The sequence below is a fragment of the Podarcis gaigeae genome, assembly GCF_964106915.1.
Source record: "Podarcis gaigeae genome assembly, chromosome: 17".
Lineage (NCBI taxonomy): Eukaryota > Metazoa > Chordata > Lepidosauria > Squamata > Lacertidae > Podarcis > Podarcis gaigeae.
In genome coordinates this window covers 22,950,341-22,969,658 of record NC_139694.1, presented here as the reverse complement: position 1 = coordinate 22,969,658, position 19,318 = coordinate 22,950,341, and the positions used below count along the sequence as shown (strand labels likewise).

The window sequence follows — 19,318 nt, the reverse complement described above, 5'->3', positions numbered from 1 at the left end:
GTCCCCGTAAGAAGCCTCGCAGCGGCATTCTGCACCCGCTGGAGTTTGTGGGTACAGACGAAAGGCTTTTATGCAAAGTGGTAATTTAATATGTAAAACATAGAGACATTCCCTAAGTAGCTGAATAGCATCTATACTGGGCTACTAATGACTTTCAGGAAAACAATTAAATGAATGGCAAATATTACTTGATTGATTCCTGGGAGTACACAGAGCTTTTGACCATCACTTCTTGAAGCATCCTCTTACCTATTTCCTTTTATTTTAAAAGCCCAAGATGCTAATCCAACACCACTGCAATTGGAGCTAGGGACACTTACAGGAAAAATAAGCTTTCAGTTAATTGTCCACTAACTTTTGCAGAAAAGTTGCAGCACTTCAGTAATAAGTATGTGGCTTCTCTGCAGCAAGAAGCCTTCGGAAATTCATGTTATTTCAGATCCAGATTCATGTTTGGGGGATAAAATGAGATCAGAGGCCTGCTGCAAATGGTGATTTAAAAACAACCAATGACTGATTAATGCATGTCCAGAAGATACGCAATTGCACACACATGTACAGTGCAGAACCTGGAAGTGACCTGAAAATGTCACTCAACGTGTCATAAAAAGGGTATAACGGGAGCATGGTAGAACAGGGTATAACAGGGTGGGTCACACGTCTATGCGCACAAGGGCCAGGAACAGAACCCCCATATGAAATGGTCACCGCCATATTTATTTTTAAATGTATACTGCATTTTGCCAGATCTACAGAGGAGTCGCTCAAAGTGGCGTACAATAAAGACAAACATAAAGGCAACCCATGAAAACACAAATTATCAAATGATAAAGAGCAGCACAAACAAAAACACTAAGAGGAGCACCAGCAATCAAAACATTAAGCAGCAACAGAATCAAAAGCCTGTTTAAAAAAGACTATTCTCAATTGCTTGCAGAATATAAATAAAAACATCTTTGGTTTAAACCTTTAAAAAGTAACTTGTGAAGAGGCTTCAAGTAACTTTTTTAACATCAGTAAATGTTTTGCATTTCTCTGAAAAAATGATACTAATATTCAAAATTTCCTCCTCCACCCCACAGGAATACATTTTGTATTCACAGAGCAGCCTGTGAGCCATACATGACATCAGTCAAATTATGAATTGATGCTTTGTGTACAGATACGAAAAACAGCACTGTTGTGAGCTATTGGTACTCCCAAAATGCTTTTAAAGCTCTGCTCACTAGAATTTATTTAAGCAAAAAGTTGCACCAGAAATGAGTAGAATACAGTGGTGCCCCGCAAGACGAATGCCTCGCAAACCGAAAAACGCGCAAGACGAAAGGGTTTTTCGGTTTTTGCGTTGCTTCGCAAGACGAATTTCCCTATGGGCTTGCTTCGCAAGACGAAAACGTCTTGCGAGTTTGTTCGCTTTTTTCCTAAAGCCACTTGAAGAGGTGCAGTTGCGACGGACCGTGCTTCACAAGACGAAAAGACTCGCGGAACGAATTAATTTCGTCTTGTGAGGCACCACTGTATTTTAAGAGCTCCACAAATGGGACTGTGCAATGTAGGCAGTAAGTGGGGTCTCTGAAGCAGATCACATGGTATAGGCAAGTTGGTTTAAATTAAGGCAGTCCTTCAATTAACCCGATCTTAAACCACTTAGGTCTTTAAAGGTACAGTGGTACCTTGGGTTAAGTACTTAATTCGTTCCGGAGGTCCGTTCTTAAGTTGAAACTGTTCTTAACCTGAAGCACCACTTTAGCTAATGGGGCCTCCTGCTGCTGCTGCTGCGGCGCCAGAGCACGATTTCTGTTCTCATCCTGAAGCAAAGTTCTTAACCCGAGGTAGTATTTCTGGGTTAGTGGAGTCTGTAATCTGAAGCGTATGTAACCCGAGGTACCACTGTAATCACCAGCACTTCACACTGGACACAGAAACGTATTGATAACCAGTAAACCAGTAAATAAAGGCACAATGTGTCCCAACTGTCTACTACCAACCAGTAATCAGGCACATTTTTCTGAAGAAACATAAGAAGAACATCAGGCCAAAGGTTGATCTATTCCAGCACCCTGTTCCCAGTGGCCAACCAAATGCTTATGCAAAGGCCACAAGCAGGACCCAGAACCTTGTACACAGAGTCTCTAACAGCTAGCTCATTCGTACATGATTTCGTCTAATCTACCTTTAAAGCCTCCCAAGTTGGTGGCCATTACTACATGCTATCATGATTGTAGAAACTGCAATAGCATGCAATCTTTGGGTAGAAAAATCTTCACTTAAAAATATAGACATATTTTTGTCATTAACCTCTTCTTAATGGCACTGGGACTGGGGTAATGCAGCTTCCAAGTGCTTATTAGCACTCTAGAATAATTAAACCAAAATCCATAATCTAAACATCTTCAATTGCAATTGTTTGTTATAAAGCTACTTATTAAGGGGCATTCAATATCTTTAAAATTAAAAGCACTTCTGAAAGATTTGCTGTAGGGGACTATTTAATGGACTGTAGCTCTCCCCAAAGTTGCCAGTGTTCCCTATCCAAAAGAATAAAGAATAGATAGAGTATAAGTATCTAATCTTGACACCCATTTGGGTTACATCCACATACTGTATGCAACCTTTTACAGATACTGGCAGCTGAATTTAAATTCTGTGCAATACACCACCCGCCTCTGATTCTGGCAGGATAAACAGTGATAAACTTTATTAGAAATATGTGGAAAACAATCCCTTCTCCATTGTGCACTGAATTGATTTCTGTCTCAAAGAATAATACAAAAATTAATTTAAGCAGCATTTTTCCCAAAGCTTTGTGTGCTCACTAAAAAATAAACAAATGATATGTAAGCTAGTGTATTTTGTAGATGAATGGATACAGCTGTAATTCAAAGGTACTTTCCTCAATTAGGTTGCAGACCAAGATATTCTGAACTCAACATTTATTGTTGTTTAGTCGTTTAGTCGTGTCCGACTCTTCGTGACCCCATGGACCAGAGCACGCCAGCCACTCCTGTCTTCCACTGCCTCCTGCAGTTTGGTCAGGCTGCAGGCTGTTTGTAGCTTCAAGAACACTATCCAACCATCTCGTCCTCTGTCGTCCCCTTCTCCTTGTGCCCTCCATCTTTCCCAACATCAGGGTCTTTTCCAAGGAGTCTTCTCTTCTCATGAAGTGGCCAAAGTATTGGAGCCTCAGCTTCAGAATCTGTCCTTCCAGTGAGCACTCAGGGCTGATTTCCTTCAGAATGGATAGGTTTGATCTTCTTGCAGTCCATGGGACTCTCAAGAGTCTCTTCCAGCACCATAATTCAAAAGAACTCAACATAGCCACTAAATAATCTGTAACTGTTTAGCAGACAGTAACTTCACTACGGCCATTAAAATGGGGGAAAAGGTGATGGGCATAATTCAAACACAGGCTGGGCAGCAATAGGATGTGATGGAGCAGTAGAGCCAGCAAAGAAATCAAAGCCTGGGCAGAAGATGGCGGCAAAGACTAGCCTGGACCGCTATGCCATCCTGGAGGTGTTGTAGAGACTGGGCCTAGATTAAGTCAAGTGATGACAGTAGGGCCAGCTCAGGATGCAGGAAATCCCAGGCAAGCTCAGCCCCTCCCCTGGAACACTCCAAGTTGGGTCTTTCTGCTGGCAGATAGTTCAGTTGGTTAGGAAGCTCCATTTGGTGAGTGGAACAGGGCTTCTGCACCAGCAGAGTGATACTAGTGTCATTCCACTAGCAGGGCTGGGCAAATGGGTCTGAGTTCCATGAAGGACATACAGGCCTGATTTAAAGCTCTGAAGTGGGATTCAAAGTAATGCTCTTGTTTTTCTTTCAATTCCCATTCTTCAGAAGCCTTTGTAGGTGATGATAGGAGGGGAGAAGAAAAGTTACATCCCTCCCCACTTCTCTCCTCCTCCAAAAAGGATTTCAGGGAATCAAAGTAAGCTGACTACCACCACCATTAAATGTTTGGTGTGTGTTTTTCCCAAAAAAACAAAAAAGAAAAGAAAAATTACAAACATAAAATTCAGCATCCATATTTATTTCCTAGCATAAACCTGTTACAGTGGTACCTCTGGTTACGTACTTAATTCGTTCCGGAGGTCGGTTCTTAACCTGAAACTGTTCTTAACCTGAAGCACCACTTTAGCTAATGGGGCCTCCTGCTGCCACAGCGCTGCTAGAGCACGATTTCTGTTCTCATCCTGAAGCAAAGTTCTTAACCCAAGGTAATATTTCTAAGTTAGCGGAGTCTGTAACCTGAAGCATATGTAACCTGAAGCGTATGTAACCCGAGGTACCACTATACATGATTAACTAAATCAAATATACCTAATTACTCTAAACGTCTCTTTGCTGTATACAAATAAATCACAGTTAGAAATTTTATATTTAAACTTTTATCTTATAAATAATATTTCAAATTCCCCCAAACCCCCCAATTTTTTTGCTTCTTCCGAAATGTTTGGGTTGGGTTTTGTTTTTTTTTTTTGCTCCCAAGCATTCTAAAACGAGGGGGGAAAGGGGGGGAGAGGAAGTGGTAACTAGGCCATCACATGTGTCCACAGATTACTCCAGCATAGTTTCTACCAGAGGGACATGGGGGTTACCTCACAGCCGGAGTAGAAGGTTGTAGGCCTTGGAATTACTATTTTGACCAAGTCAATAACATTTTGAACTCTTGAATGTGACATCTATATCATTTAATAAACAGACAAATGTCTTTTATGAAATCACATCTCTGATTTGTTAAATTTCCAGTTTTAAACTGTGAGGGTGTCTTTTTTGTGGTCCGATGTGCATAAAAAAAGTTGTGAAACTTAGCAAATGCCAAAAAATTAACACATGCCTAAATTTGAGGCCCTCTCTGAGCCTGAGTCCCGAGGCCAAATAACCCTCCTGAGCCCCTTCTTATAAGGTCTGTGTGCATCCTGACTGTGGCAGTGGGCACAGACCTGCTTTATCCTCATGTTGTTGTTGTTTTAGTCATTTAGTCGTGTCCAACTCTTCGTGACCCCATGGACCAGAGCACGCCAGGCACTCCTGTCTTCCACTGCCTCCCGCAGTTTGGTCAAACTCATGCTGGTAGCTTCGAGGGCACTGTCCAACCATCTCGTCCTTTGCCGTCCCCTTCTCCTTGTGCCCTCCATCTTTCCCAACATCAGGGTCTTTTCCAGGGAGTCTTCTCTTCTCATGAGGTGGCCAAAGTATTGGAGCCTCAGCTTCAGGATCTGTCCTTCCAGTGAGCACTCAGGGCAGATGGCTTGATGGATAGGCTTGATCTTCTTGCAGTCCATGGGACTTTATCCTCATGTGTTGTGTCAAATGGGACACCCCTAGAGAGAACACCATGGAACACCAATGGGCTTGAACCCATGACCCTGAGGTTAAGAGCCTCTTGCTTTACTGACTGAGCTATCCCAGCATTAATAGATTAATAGACGCCGAATAGATTGCAATGCGGTTTCTTAAATAAGGCATCTAAGATACTAATGACCAATTAAAGTTCGATTTTACTTGTTAGGAATACAGCTGCTACCGCTCAGTGGAACTGAGCCTAACTCTATTTCCCACTTCTTCTGAACCTGCCATCTAAATTCTTTAATCTTTTGTAACCTAGTAATTAGATGTATTTCCATCAGGCAAAGTAGGCGGTAGTCTGGTTAACTAGAGTCTAGTGCAAAGGTTAAGGCAGTAAAACATTACCTCAGGCTAAGGAGCCAAATTGGCATTTACATCCTGCATTAGTGTTTTATGGCCACATCAAAGAGACATTCTTCCATGCAAAGGAGCTTCCTTCACAACTATGTACACAGTGTAAAACAGCCTTCCCAATCATTCAATCAATCACTGAGAATCACTGAGAATACACCTGCCTTGCGGCACTTGCAAGATGCACACTAACATGGCAACTGTTCTGGAAACTGGGACAACCAGGGAATTTCAAAAACGAAGCGACTGTGAAAGAGCTTTTTGTCTGTCCCGCTGTCTTGTTATCTTCTCACTCACACCTTCCATCTCTCATACGATGGCTTACAGAACCAGGCAGGGTGATGGGAGTTGCAGTACAAACATATATTTGAGGGACACTATGATTACCTAACCATGATTGCAAATGTTAATGGTAAAGGTAAAGGGACCCCTGACCATTAGGTCCAGTCGTGACCGACTCTGGGGTCGCGGCGCTCATCTCGCTTTATTGGCCAAGGGAGCCGGCGTACAGCTTCCAGGTCATGTGGCCAGCATGACTAAGCCGCTTCTGGCGAACCAGAGCAGCACACGGAAATGGCATTTACCTTCCCGTCAGAATGGTACCTATTTATCTACTTGCACTTTGACATGCTTTCAAACTGCTAGGTGGGCAGGAGCAGGGACTGAGCAACGGGAGCTCACCCCGTCATGGGGATTTGAACCGCCGACCTTCTGATCGGCAAGTCCTAGACTTTGTGGTTTAACCCACAGCGCCACTCATGTCCCCTAACGTTGCAAATGTTAGCTTGCAGCTAATCGTGGTTAATGTGAAGATCAGTACAGTGGTGCCTCGCAAGACGAAATTAATTCGTTCCGCAAGTTTTTTCTTCTTGCGAGTTTTTCGTCTTGCGAAGCACGGTTTCCCATAGGAATGCATTGAAAATCAATCAATGCGTTCCTATGGAGACCGTCCGGGGACAGAGGGGAAGCGCCGTGCGCCTTGCCCTCTGTCCCCGGACCTGTTTTAAAGCAAGGGGCAGCGGGGAGAAGATTGCTTCTGCCCGTTGCCTGCCCCGCAATCTCCGGGGACAGAGGGGAAGGCGTGCGCGCCTTCCCCTCTGTCCCCGGACCTGTTTTAAAGCAAGGGGCGGAGGGGAGAAGATCGCTTCTCCCCGTTGCCGCCCCTTGCTTTAAACAGCGCTTCCCCGCTATCCCCGGAGCTTGCGGGGCAAGCTTCGTTTTGCGAAGCAAGCCCATAGGGAAATGCGTCTTGCGAAGCGGCTAAGAAAATGAAAAACTCCTTCATCTAGCGAGTTTTTCGTCTTCCGAGGCGTTCGTCTTGCGGGGTACCACTGTACATGCACAATGGAGGGAACACAAGCATAATGGTCTGGTTGCAAGACCCCCTAAGCTGATATAGTACTTGGGAGTGTTGGACTGGGACCTGGAAAACGAGGATTCAAATCCCCCCTTGCCCATCATGCTCACTGAGTGACCTTGGGCCAGTCACAGCCTCTCAGCCTAACCTACCTCACAGTGTTGTTGTGAGGATTAAATGAAGAAGGGGAGAACCATGTATGCCAACTTGAGTTCCTGGGGGGGGGGGGAGGTGGGATATAAACGAAATAATAATTCAACCTTAATAATAATAATAATTCGACCTTGGGTTCCCAGATAACAATTCCACCCCATCTGGGGACCACATCAATGTGCACATCAGCAAAAAGGCCCTAGGTGGATCAAAGGAATTGCAAGCTCCTCTCTAGAAATCTGCCCACCTCCTTAGCTATCTCACCAAGTCAATGTTTAAGTGAACCAGCTCAATGGTAACAATGGAGTTGGGGGGGGATTCCTACACTACCAGGGAGGGGAACATCAACATCCAGGAAACTCCTAATGTCCTAGTCAATAGGAAATGTCATGATGGCCCACATATGAAGGGTACTATTAATTATATCATGCAGAGCAGTAAGACAACTTTTGTAAAAACTCATAATAAAACCACACTGATATATGTATGAGGGGAGAAAATGCACAAGGCTTACTTAGGTCTGCAATACATCCAAAATAACCATGATTTGTCCATCAGAAATGGCATCCAGATATGAAATGGGCTGAAACATCTGGGAAAACCCAGGCATATGGCAGCTCATAATGTTGAAAAAAACTCAACAACTTTGCCAAAAGAAATATGGCAACCCTAACTTACTTAAAGAGTAGTAATTAAAAATGTGAGCTTATAGGAAAAGTGCAGGTCATTTCCCCTAAAGGTTCAAATACATACCAGCAAGTCTGAGAACCTTCAAGTATTATAGGCTAGTATTATTATCTACATACTGCAGAGGGAGAGCTGAGTTGTCTAAAGCCACCTAGTGAATTTGTGGCTGAGTTAAGATTTTTCATTTTTGCTAGAACAAAATATTTGGTCCAACAATTTTAAAGGGGGTAAATCAAAAACCATCACAGAAGACTGGGTTAGTTTTGGGTGAGGGGGAGGCTGAGTGAGTAGCAAATTTCTATTTACTTTGTCTTACCTTATTAGGTATGTCAGAGGTTCCAATTATTTTCCTCTTTCTTTATTTAAAAAACCCAAAAAACATTGCTGCATAACATTGCTGCTTGAGGGGTTTCTTTGATGCTACAGTATTTGATAAGACAACATTTTGGAAAATTCACCACTTTCCCCAAAATAGCTGATTATTCTATGTGGAGGACAAATGGCCTGCAAAGGCGTGGGAGGTAAAGATATTTAGCCCAGCTCTAATTTGAACCAGGAACTTCTTGGTTCATTCTCTAGGGGAGCACTTAGCGAGTAATTCATTGAATTCAGCAGGACTTGTTTCCAATTAAGCATACATAGGACTGGGCTCTTGAATCACTATGCTAACTCCATTTTCCTTTTCATGCTCTAGTTCAAAAACAGGGTAACTGTATGATTAAGCATAATGTACACAATCTATGGAAATTTAGCACATTTTTTTTTAGCCAACCAATGATCTGTCCACAAAAGCTATCTTTAGTTAAGCAACTTATGCTGTTTAAGTTGAAGATAAGGAAGAAAAAGAAAACAGAACAGATGTTTTCCATACTTTACTGTATCTTCATTTATTTTTTAAGAAGAGGGGCGAGGAGACTAATATGACCTATTTCCAATGCTTACATTTGTTATTTTGAACATAGTGCTGAAACCGTGCAAATTAACTGGCAATCCTTCCACGTCTTTTAACACAGCTATACCATAAAGATAAACCTAGAAAAACAAAATCTAAATCCTAAGAAATGTAAACAGCAAGAACAGCCGTTCTTTTTCAAGAGGTACTGTTTTCTTCACAGCCACAGTCAATACTGGGCTTGATTCAAGCATATCTGAGGTGCAGCAGTTTAAAGGAATCACAGAACTTGCAACTTTCAAAACCGATTGCAAAACAAGATTCTTAGCATAGCAGCTCCACATCATGGAGCTTAAAGCATGGCACAGAACAAAAAAGTAGGGGCTCCATATTACATAAAATCACAGGTATTCATAGGCAACGAATTTCCATCTACCTCAAGGAAGCAAGTCAAGCCACGCATGGCAGTACACAACCTTTTACATTCTTTAGCCAGTACAACCAGATAGAAAATTATTTCATAGCAACCAAATATGTCTATAAATTACGGGATAAAAAATATCAAGGCACCAAGAAAAAACCTTGGTGTAGCTCATGATTGGATGCGGGTGGCGCTATGGGTTAAACCACAGGACTTGCCAATCAGAAGGTCGGCGGTTCAAATCCCCGTGAGGGGTGAGCTCCCGTTGCTCGGTCCCAGCTCCTGCCAACCTAGCAGTTTGAAAGTACGCCAGTGCAAGTAGATAAATAGGTACCGCTCCAGCGGGAAGGTAAACAGCGTTTCCGTGCGCTGCTCTGGTTCGCCAGAAGTGGCTTAGTCATGCTGGCCAATAAAGCGAGATGAGCGCCACAACCCCAGAGTCAGTCACGACTGGACCTAATGGTCAGGGGTCCCTTTACCTTTACCTTTAGCTCATAATTACTGAGGAAAAAGCTTGACTGCAATTCCTGATTCAGATGAAATGCTAAGCCAAATCCTACCTTATGTAGGTAGCAAAAATGACCAGGAAGGAGCAGAGCAGCAGTGAACTCTCTTCTCTGGGAGCTAATAAGACTTCCATGTCCCTGCTAAGCCACAGTTTAGCTTAGCACAGGTGTAGGCAACCTAAGGCCCGGGGGCCGAATGCGGCCCAATCGCCTTCTCAATCCAGCCCGTGGACGGTCTGGGAATCAGCGTGTTTTTACATGAGTAGAATGTGTCCTTTTATTTAAAATGCATCTCTGGATTATTTGTGGGGCATAGGAATTCGTTCATTTGCCCCCCCCCCAAATATAGCCTGCCCCCTCCAAGGTCTGAGAGACAGTGGACCAGCCCATGGCTGAAAATGGTTGCTGACCCCTGGCTTAGCATGATAAATGAACCAGGCCACTGTGAAATACAGATGCAACCATATGAAAATGCATACTGAAAAGAAACAATTCTGCATTGTGTGAAAATATCACACATTAAAATCCCACAACTAAATAAGGACTAGTTCATCCTTAAGTCTAGTTCATCCTTAAGTTCCTCTGGCTTGCATTATTCATCTAAAAGTTAGAGAAAGTAGAGGAACATTCCAAACTAAAAATGGTATAGTTGTATACATCACTATAATATCTCTAGTCATTTCTGTGTCATCTAACTCCCTTGTGCTCCCTGAAATTCTAAATTTCAGAAAGCAGGGCAAAAGAGTTATTAGACTACAGCAGGGTATGTTTGAAGTTCGAGGTAATGAGTTATACATTTATAAGCTTGAAAATTAATAAATTGCTACTGAGAAACTCTGTGAAATCTGAGATTGCAGTCAAAGGCAAAAAATTCTATAAGAGATCTATGGAAATTAAGGCTGTAATCCAATGCACATTTGCCTTGGAATAAGCCCCACTGAATAAAGTGGGGGCAGGGGGCAGATTTGAACTGTGAGCATACACAGGCCTTACCTATGTAAGCACAGTGTGTGGGTTTTTCAAATGGCCATGCAGAATCTACAGACGTACAGTGCTTTTTTTTATTATTAAAAAGGTTAAGATAAGCTAAACTACACCTCTGTATTTGTATAAATAGCAGCCATGACATAAATTCCATGAGCCAAAGTTCCAAATGCTAAAAACAAATATATGTATATATTTCCTGCACGATAGCCATGCAAGACTTTTGGCCCACAACAATCCCAGCAGACTCCAGAGCCAACAATTTTCATTGCCAAACTGAAATCAAATTCCCCAACCTGGAAAAATGAGTCACTGTAGAGCAGAACACACAATGCAACAAAAATACGTTGGCACCAACGAATGATTTCCCACTCCCTGCTCTTAAAGATATATATATATAGAGAGAGAGAGAGAGAGACAGACATATACCTATATCATCTATACCTATAACTTTATCAACTATATCTATATCTATCTATATCTCCAAGTCAGAAGCACCTAGAACTTGACCAAATGAAAAACTTGGTCAAATACACAAATGACCAAAATAGGGGTGGTGCATTTTACCCCATATTTGAGTTTCGATTTATTGACATTAAAGAAATGGCCTAGAACCACTGGCTAGACCTTTTTAAAAAAAGCTTATAATTGATGTATTCATTCATTTACTATGTTCCATTTCTTTCCCACCATTTGCCAAACAAACAGCAAGGGTAACAAAAAATTAGGAAGAAGAGCATCATTGTACCAACTTGCTCAGATTCCACAACCAGATTGTTGACTGAGGTCAACTTATTGGGAATGTGAAACTCCCTTCCTTGTTATGATAAAACATATTCACCGGCTGACTGTTTCTATCTGAGCACAATTCAAAGTGCTAGCCATGACCTTTAGATCCTTAAATGGCTTGGGATCAATATGAACCTTCATTGGTTTAAAGACTCTTCAGGCAGGGATGTGAGGATGTGGAGGTTTTCAGGCTCAGGCATCCCTTTCCAAGAGAGGCTGTTTTGGCCCCTTCTCTGATGACATTCTAGTAGCAAGTGAAGACCTCCTTGTTCAGGCAGGTCTTTGGCCTGTTCTTAATTGTGGGGCAGCCTCTCTACATTCCCATGCTTGTTTGTAATTGGCCCATTGGTGATACACTTTGTTGATTCTGAAGCTCATAATATAATGAAGAAAATAAGTTGGTCTCTGAGGAATGTAGATATAGATATGGAGGACTTCATAGCACTAGTGTCCAAAACACAATGGGGAACTAACACAGCTGTTTTCTGTGATCAAAAGAGCTGGCATGTTCTATACAAAGTGATGTTCCTGAACAGTCACCAATGACAGTCCACATCGAGCACGCAAGTGACAACAGACTACCTTGAGGTTACAGAGGCATGAATTGTCGTCATCGTATCCTGGTCAAATAGACAAGCATGTGAAAGGTGTCAAACAAAATTATTTCAGTCTAGTGTGGTTCAACTTCAGTTAGCTCACCTACTTCCAAAATGTCACCATGGCAAGAAACACAGACTCTGTAGGACCCGGGTCAGATTAAAAAGAAGCACAGCTGGGTGACACCAGCATATGAATCCAAACCTCCATGCAATCTCACTACACAGTCAAAAGAAGTGTGAAAAAGATGGAGCCCTCTAGGAGTTCAATGGGAGTAAATGGGGTAGAGATGCACAGCTGGCCATTTTAGCCCTCTGTCTCTTCTTAACTGAAATGAGCAGAAATCGTAGACTTGTGACACAGCTCTGGAGTATGAAGCCTGCAGGAAGATCTAATGATCGGTGCCAAGCAATGGCAATTATAAATTGGCATTAACCAAGAAACACAATTTCTCTTACTTTCCCCCTCCATGCAGGGTTAGCAAACATGATGCCCTCCAGCTGTTGAACCACAGCTCCCATCATCTCTGACCACTGGCTATGCTGGGAGGGTCTGATGGAAATTGTAGTCGAGCAAAACATCTGGAGGGAACCACGTGGTCTGCACCTGTCCTAGTGAGTGAAGCCAGCGATCATAAATCGTCAAGAGCTGTGGCTGTTCCCATTATTGTTTAGGGAAATCCCTAAAAACAGAAATGTCATGATTTAATGGGCAGAAATGTAAAGCGGAAGAGATCCTATCAACATGTGGTGGGATGGATTAATATAGAAAAACACTGTATCTAAAACAGTCAGAGAACATGTAGAGCAACTTGCACGAGTGTGGTACTCTCCAGATGTTTTTACTACAACTCATATCAGCTTGAGTCAGCACAACCAATGGTCAAGGATGATGGGAGTTGTAGGTCAAAACAAATGGTAGTCACCCTAGGATGATTTAGAGACTTCACTTGAAGTTAGATTCCCAATTTGACTCACAGGAGAGGGGGGATAGAAATACAGTGGTACCTCGGGTTACATACGCTTCAGGTTACATACGCTTCAAGTTACAGACTCCACTAACCCAGAAATAGTGCTTCAGGTTAAGAACTTTGCTTCAGGATGAGAACAGAATTCGTGCTCCGGCGGCACGGCGGCAGCAGGGGGCCCCATTAGCTAAAGTGGTGCTTCAGGTTAAGAACAGTTTCAGTATAGGAACGGACCTCCGGAACGAATTAAGTACTTAACCCGAGGTACCACTGTATGGATAAAGATGGTCAACTTTGATTTTAACCTTTCTTTCATTCATTCATTCATTCATTTCCAGTTTCTTCTTCTGATCTAGACTATGCCTGGTTATCCTTTTTCTGCCTCTTCAAGCTTAAGGAAATGAAATTGGACAAAAGACTTCTGTGTATACATTCTTATCCTGAGCTCCTCTGCATTTTTACAAAATCATGCTGATACTTTTTTCTTCTTCTGTAGTTAAGCAAGCACATGTATAAAATAGGAGAAAGCACGAAAGGACTTAAATCAGCCCAGAATTTGTGACGCTATGAATATTAATTTTAAAAGTATGCAGCATTTAGTCCACGTCATTGCTTTGACGATTATTTCAACTAAAATGCTTTGTCCAAGGCAAGTCAGCTTATGAAAACGCAGTGCTTGAAACATGCTCTATCTACACACTTTCCTTTGTACTTAGCAGACCAAACGGTGCATATTTAAGACGAAGTCCTTATTCAACTTTTAATAAACTAAGGCCGCAATATTACACATATGCCTGGGAATAAGTTCCATTGAACTCAGTAGGACTTACTTCTGAGTAGACACGCATAGGATTGTGCTCTAGGAGTAAAACTCTAAGTATGTTTGTTTACTTAAGAGTAAATTTCACTGGCTCAGTATGATTTATTTCTGAGTAAGCAAGCCTGGGATTGGGCTGCAATTAGGACCAGAAAGAGGCTTATATTTCATGTTAATGAAGAATTATCATCATACAGTGACTAAAACATATCAGAATTGTCTGCTGGGGGGGGGGGGAGAATCAACCATTTCGCAACTTTTCAACCACCCTGACTGCAAGAATAACTTAAGGTGGTTAAAACGTGCTGTGGGATTTCTAATCCACACCCAACAATATTGTCATAAATTGCCGAAGCAAGGAAGCTGACAACGGGTTAATTCTAGAGAAATGAATCCTTATGCATTTCCAACACCTCAGCTTATGCTGAGAGCAACACTCCCAGGGTGTCGCCACTCTTTAAACTTCAAAAATACCATATGGCTCCAAGGAGCGGAGGTTGGGGGGAGAGGAGGAGGGAAATACCTAGGTTTGGAAACCTATTGCAGAGTAACAAATTCCAAAGAAATCAAGATGGGATCTTAAACCTTAAATTCCAAAACTGGGCGCCTTATTTTTATTTTTTTTACCCCCAAGGGGAAGAACTCAGAACTCCCGTTTGGAAAAGGGGTGCAGAACTTGCAGAGAGTTGTGATTCTTGCTAGACAGAGGAAGAATCTTGTTTACTATGCAGCAAATTTCATCTTAAACAAGGATACTCGAGATTGCGTTGGGGAGGGAGGGAAACAACAGCTTGACTTGGAACAAAACGTGCCAACTTGAATAAAATATAGAGGGGGGCCTGTAAACCCCGCCCCACATAATCCATCACAAGGCGCACAAACACCATTTGAATGGCAATGCAAATTCACGGGGAGGGGCACCCCCAAATATTTTATAGGGGGGTTAGGGGTGCCACCTTGGAATAAAATATTGGGCGACAATAAGCCCCGCCCCCACATCCCAAGATCGGCAATGCCCGTTCACTAGGGGATGGGGAATATTTTATAGGGGTTTTAGGGGTGCCAACTTGGAATAAAATATTGGGAGGGGGCAAGTCATTTTTGCCCTGGATAATCGATCACATGACACCATTGGAATAGCAATACTGTACAGCCCACCCACTTTTTATTGGTGGAACCCCTCGAAATTTTGGGGGTGCGCGCGCGTAAGATGACCCCCCCCACCCTCGGAGTTGTCTCCTGACCTCTATGGCCACTAAACTTCCCCACGAAGTCGCCCTTAAAGCCCCGAGGAGGAGGAGAAGAAAACGAGCGGATCCCTCCAATCGCACCCATTTAAAACCCAGCGACGTGGAAGGAAAATCCTTTTTTTCCCTTACCCCCCTGGCGAAATGGAAGCGAGAGAGGAATAGAAGAAGCCATTCGAAAGCAGGGAGAGAAAGCAGACATTCTTCCACCGAGGAGGGAAACTTTTTTGGCGGGGTGGAGAGGAAAGGGATTTTTAAGACCGACGCCTGGAAAAAAAATAAAATAATGATTGCCGAGTATTGGAGAAGCCGATTTCCACCCCAAAAAAAGTGTGTTTGCCCCCCACCCACGGGAAAAATCCACCCACCCCCTTACCTACATACCTCCCCCCCCCCCACTCCGCGTTTACCTGGGCCAGGCGATGCGCCCCGCAGCCCCACGGACGGGCTGAGCCGGAGGCGCGTCTTCCCGCCGCCTCTCGCTGCTAATGCCGCCGCTGCCTCGTCCCAAGTCGGCCGCCGACTCCAGCCGCTCACTTCGCGGCGGCGGGGCAGCGGGGAGGAGGAGGAGGCGGCGGCGGCGGCGGCGTCAGCAACACCATCCTCTCCCCATCTCCATCTCTCGCTCAGAGGGGACTCGGAGGAGAGGCTGCGCTCCCGAGCAGAGCAGTGGCGGCGGTTGTGGGGCGCTCAGCCTCCAACTTTCCTCCGCGCCCCCCTGCGCCTTCTTCTTCTTCTTCTTCTTCTTCTTCTTCTTCTTCTTCTTCTTCTTCTGGGCTCCGCGGCTCTGCCGCCTTTTTCCCCACCCCGCGTTGGAGCCCCGTGCCCCGCGCAAATGGCGCTGCTGCCCGCCTCTCTCTCTCTCTCTCTCTCTCTCTCTCTCCCTCTGGGTGGGGGGGGGGGAGAGAGTTTTGAGGGTTAAGTATAAGCTGGATTCACGTATAGGCTAAACAAGGCTATAGCTGAGGGCCCCACTCTCTTGGCCCCCCCCAAAAAAAAAAATTAAAGGAGAAATGAAAACTGGATGTACATTTCCAAAATACAAAATGTAAGATTAAAAAACAACCTACATACAGCAACAGTGTTTTGTGTTGTGTAGGCTCCTATGGTGTCCAACAGGTAGATCGTAATCAGATAGATCACTGGTAGATCATTGGCTCCCCCCAAAGAAGCTGAACAACTGTGGCTCCCTTAAAAAAGGTCAACATTTTACCTCCTCCCTGAACAAAACTCAACAACTTTGACCCGACCCCCCCCCCCATGGGCCTTTCTCATTCCTAATTTGTGTCTGCACAGACGCCGGTGTGGGAAATCGCGGGTGGGTGTGCGCACACACACATGCAATCCGGCCCACGGAGGGATCTCCGCTGGAGTGATCCAGCCCTTGAGAGGTAAACCTTGCCGACCCCTGGCGTAGACAGGATTTGGGGGTATAGTATAGCCAGAGACAGTTTGACACGTTTTAAAAAGCCACCCGGACAGAAATTTTACCCCTGAAAAAGAGGACGTGTCCCGAGAAAGAGGACACATGGCAATCCTGTAATACCATCTCCAACTCCTCAAAAGATTCCATCAGCAATGTCTCCAAAAAATTTTCCATATCACTTGAGAAGACAGGCAAACTAATGTCAGTGTAAAGGAAGTAGCAAAGATCACCCGTGTCTAAGCAATGATTCTTTAACATCAACTTTGTTGGACTGGTCATGTTTGGATGCCTGATTATCGTCTTCCAAAGCAACTACTCTATTCTCAACTTAAGAATGGAAAGCGAAATAGCAGTGGGTAACAAAAGAGATTTAAAGACTCTCTCAAGGCAAATCTTAAAAAACTGCAGTATAAGCACGGATAACTGAGAAACACTGGCCTGCGAGTGCTCCAATTGGAAAACAGCTTTCCCCAAAGGTGTTATGGACTTTGAAGAAGCACACACTCAGGACAAAAGGGAGAAAGGTGCTATGAGGAAGGCACGCTTGGCAAACCCTCACCGTGATCAACTCCCGCCCGGAAACCTATGTCCCCACTGTGGAAGGACATGTGGATCCAGAATTAGCCTCCACAGTCACTTACGGACTCACCATTAAGATCATGTTCATGGAAGACAATCTTACTCGATTACGAGTGATTGCCAAAGAAGAGAAGAAGATGATGGTGAAGAAGAAGAAGAAGAAGAAGAAGAAGAAGAAGAAGAAGAAGAAGTGTGTGCTCCCTTTACACAAGGAGTGTTACTCACCAAAGGTGCCAACTTGAATAAAATGGATCACATGACATGGCACCCCATAAAATGGCCACCCCATAAAATGGATCACATGACATGGCACATGCACAGACCATTGGAATGGTAATGCCCATCAACTTTGGGGGGACAGCCCCCTAAAATATTTTATGGGGGGCCGGCCAAAGAGACCTCAGCCTGTAGGAGTTCAGCCACTTCTGCTTGACCTTACACTAGATGCAACCCATCAGCGGTGTCAACTTGAATAAAATATTGGGGGAGGCAAGTAAGCCCTGTCCTACATAATCGATCACATGATGCGGCACAAACACACCATTTGAATGGCAATGGCCATCAACTTTTGGGGGAGGGGAAGCCCCCTTAAATATTGTATGGGGAGGGCGTGAAGGGACCTCGGTCCCCAGGAGTTGGCTCCTATATTCCCCAGCCACCTTTGTTGACCGTACACTGGTTACAGCCCATTACAGTGGTACCTCAGGTTAAGTATTTAATTCGTTCCGGAGGTCTGTACTTAACCTGAAACTGTTCATAACCTGAAGCACCACTTTAGCTAATGGGGCCTCCTCCTCCTCCTGCTGCCAGAGCACGATTTCTGTTCTCATCCTGAAGCAAAGTTCTTAACCTGAAGCACTATTTCTGGGTTAGCGGAGTCTGTAACCTGAAGTGTATGTAACCTGAGGAACCACTGTATTATGATTATAATCCTACTACTGCTCCCCTGGCACCCCTTACACACCCAAAACATGTACAGTGGTACCTCGGTTTACGAACTTAATCCATTCCAGAAGTTCGTTCTTAGACCGAAACCGTTCTTAAATCGAGGCGCGCTTTCCCTAACTAGGCCTCCCGCTGCCGGTGCCCTTCCACCGTTCAGCTTCCATTCATAGACCAAAGTAAAGTTCGCTAACTGGAACACTATTTCTGGTTATGCGGAGTTCATATACCAAATAGTTTGTAAACAGGGCTGTTCTTAAACCGAGGTACCACTGTAAACATAGTTTACTATTATTATTATTTATTGCTTGCTTTTCACCATTAGGTCCCAAGACAGGTCACTATGGCGTAAAATACAATATTAAAAATAGTTCAAAACAAATTGCAGTCACTACTGTAGTAGGTCCTAAAAAAATACACCTTTCAAGTGTCAAAGGTCAGGGTGTGTTTCGTTCCATTCACTCTCCAGGAGTTTGGACTTGCATGGATACATCTAAAGTAGCTCTTCGTATGCCTATATATATACTGTATAGATAAAGGTAAAGGGACCCCTGACCATTAGGTCCAGTTGTGACCAACTCTGAGGTTGCGGCGCTCATCTCACTTTATTGGCCAAGGAAGCCGATGTACAGCTTCCGGGTCATGTGGCCAGCATGACTAAGCCGCTTCTGGCAAACCAGAGCAGCGCACAGAAACACTGTTTACCTTCCTGCTGGAGCAGTACCTATTTATCTACTTGCACTTTGTGCTTTTGAACTGCTAGGTTGGCAGGAGCAGGGACCGAGCAACGGGAGCTCACCCCATCACAGGGATTCAAACTGCCAACTTTCTGATCAGCAAGTCCTAGGCTCTGTGGTTTAACCCACAGCACCACCTGCGTCCCTATAGTAGGTCCTAAAAAAATACACCTTTTAAGTATCAAATGCCAGGGTGCGTTTTGTTCCATTCACTCTCCAGGAGTTTGGACTTGAATGGATACATCTAATGTAGCTCTTTGTAGGCCTATATATATATATATATATATATATATATATATATATATATATTTGAAGATGACGAGTGAGACCTCGTCGAAACGTCGCCTAGACACCCCAACTTTTACACGGGAAGACACCCGAGGACACCAAAACCTGCATTCCTGTACCCGTGAAAATCTACGAAAGCATATATATATATATATACATACTGTATAGATACAGATATAAAATTTGACAAACAAGAAGGAATTCATCAGTGTCTAACTGATACTAA

At 43.7% G+C, this 19,318-nt stretch overlaps 1 protein-coding gene across 1 annotated transcript in view; it reads right to left on the bottom strand.

Moving 5' to 3' along the window:
- LPAR1 (lysophosphatidic acid receptor 1) overlaps window positions 1-16,182 on the bottom strand; it is a 55,324-nt gene extending 39,142 nt beyond the window's left edge. The window contains exon 1 of the mRNA XM_083719543.1: window positions 15,531-16,182. The gene's annotated coding sequence lies outside the window, so the exon portion shown is untranslated. The remainder of the gene's footprint in view (window positions 1-15,530) is intronic.
- Between the last annotated feature and the right edge of the window lie 3,136 nt (window positions 16,183-19,318).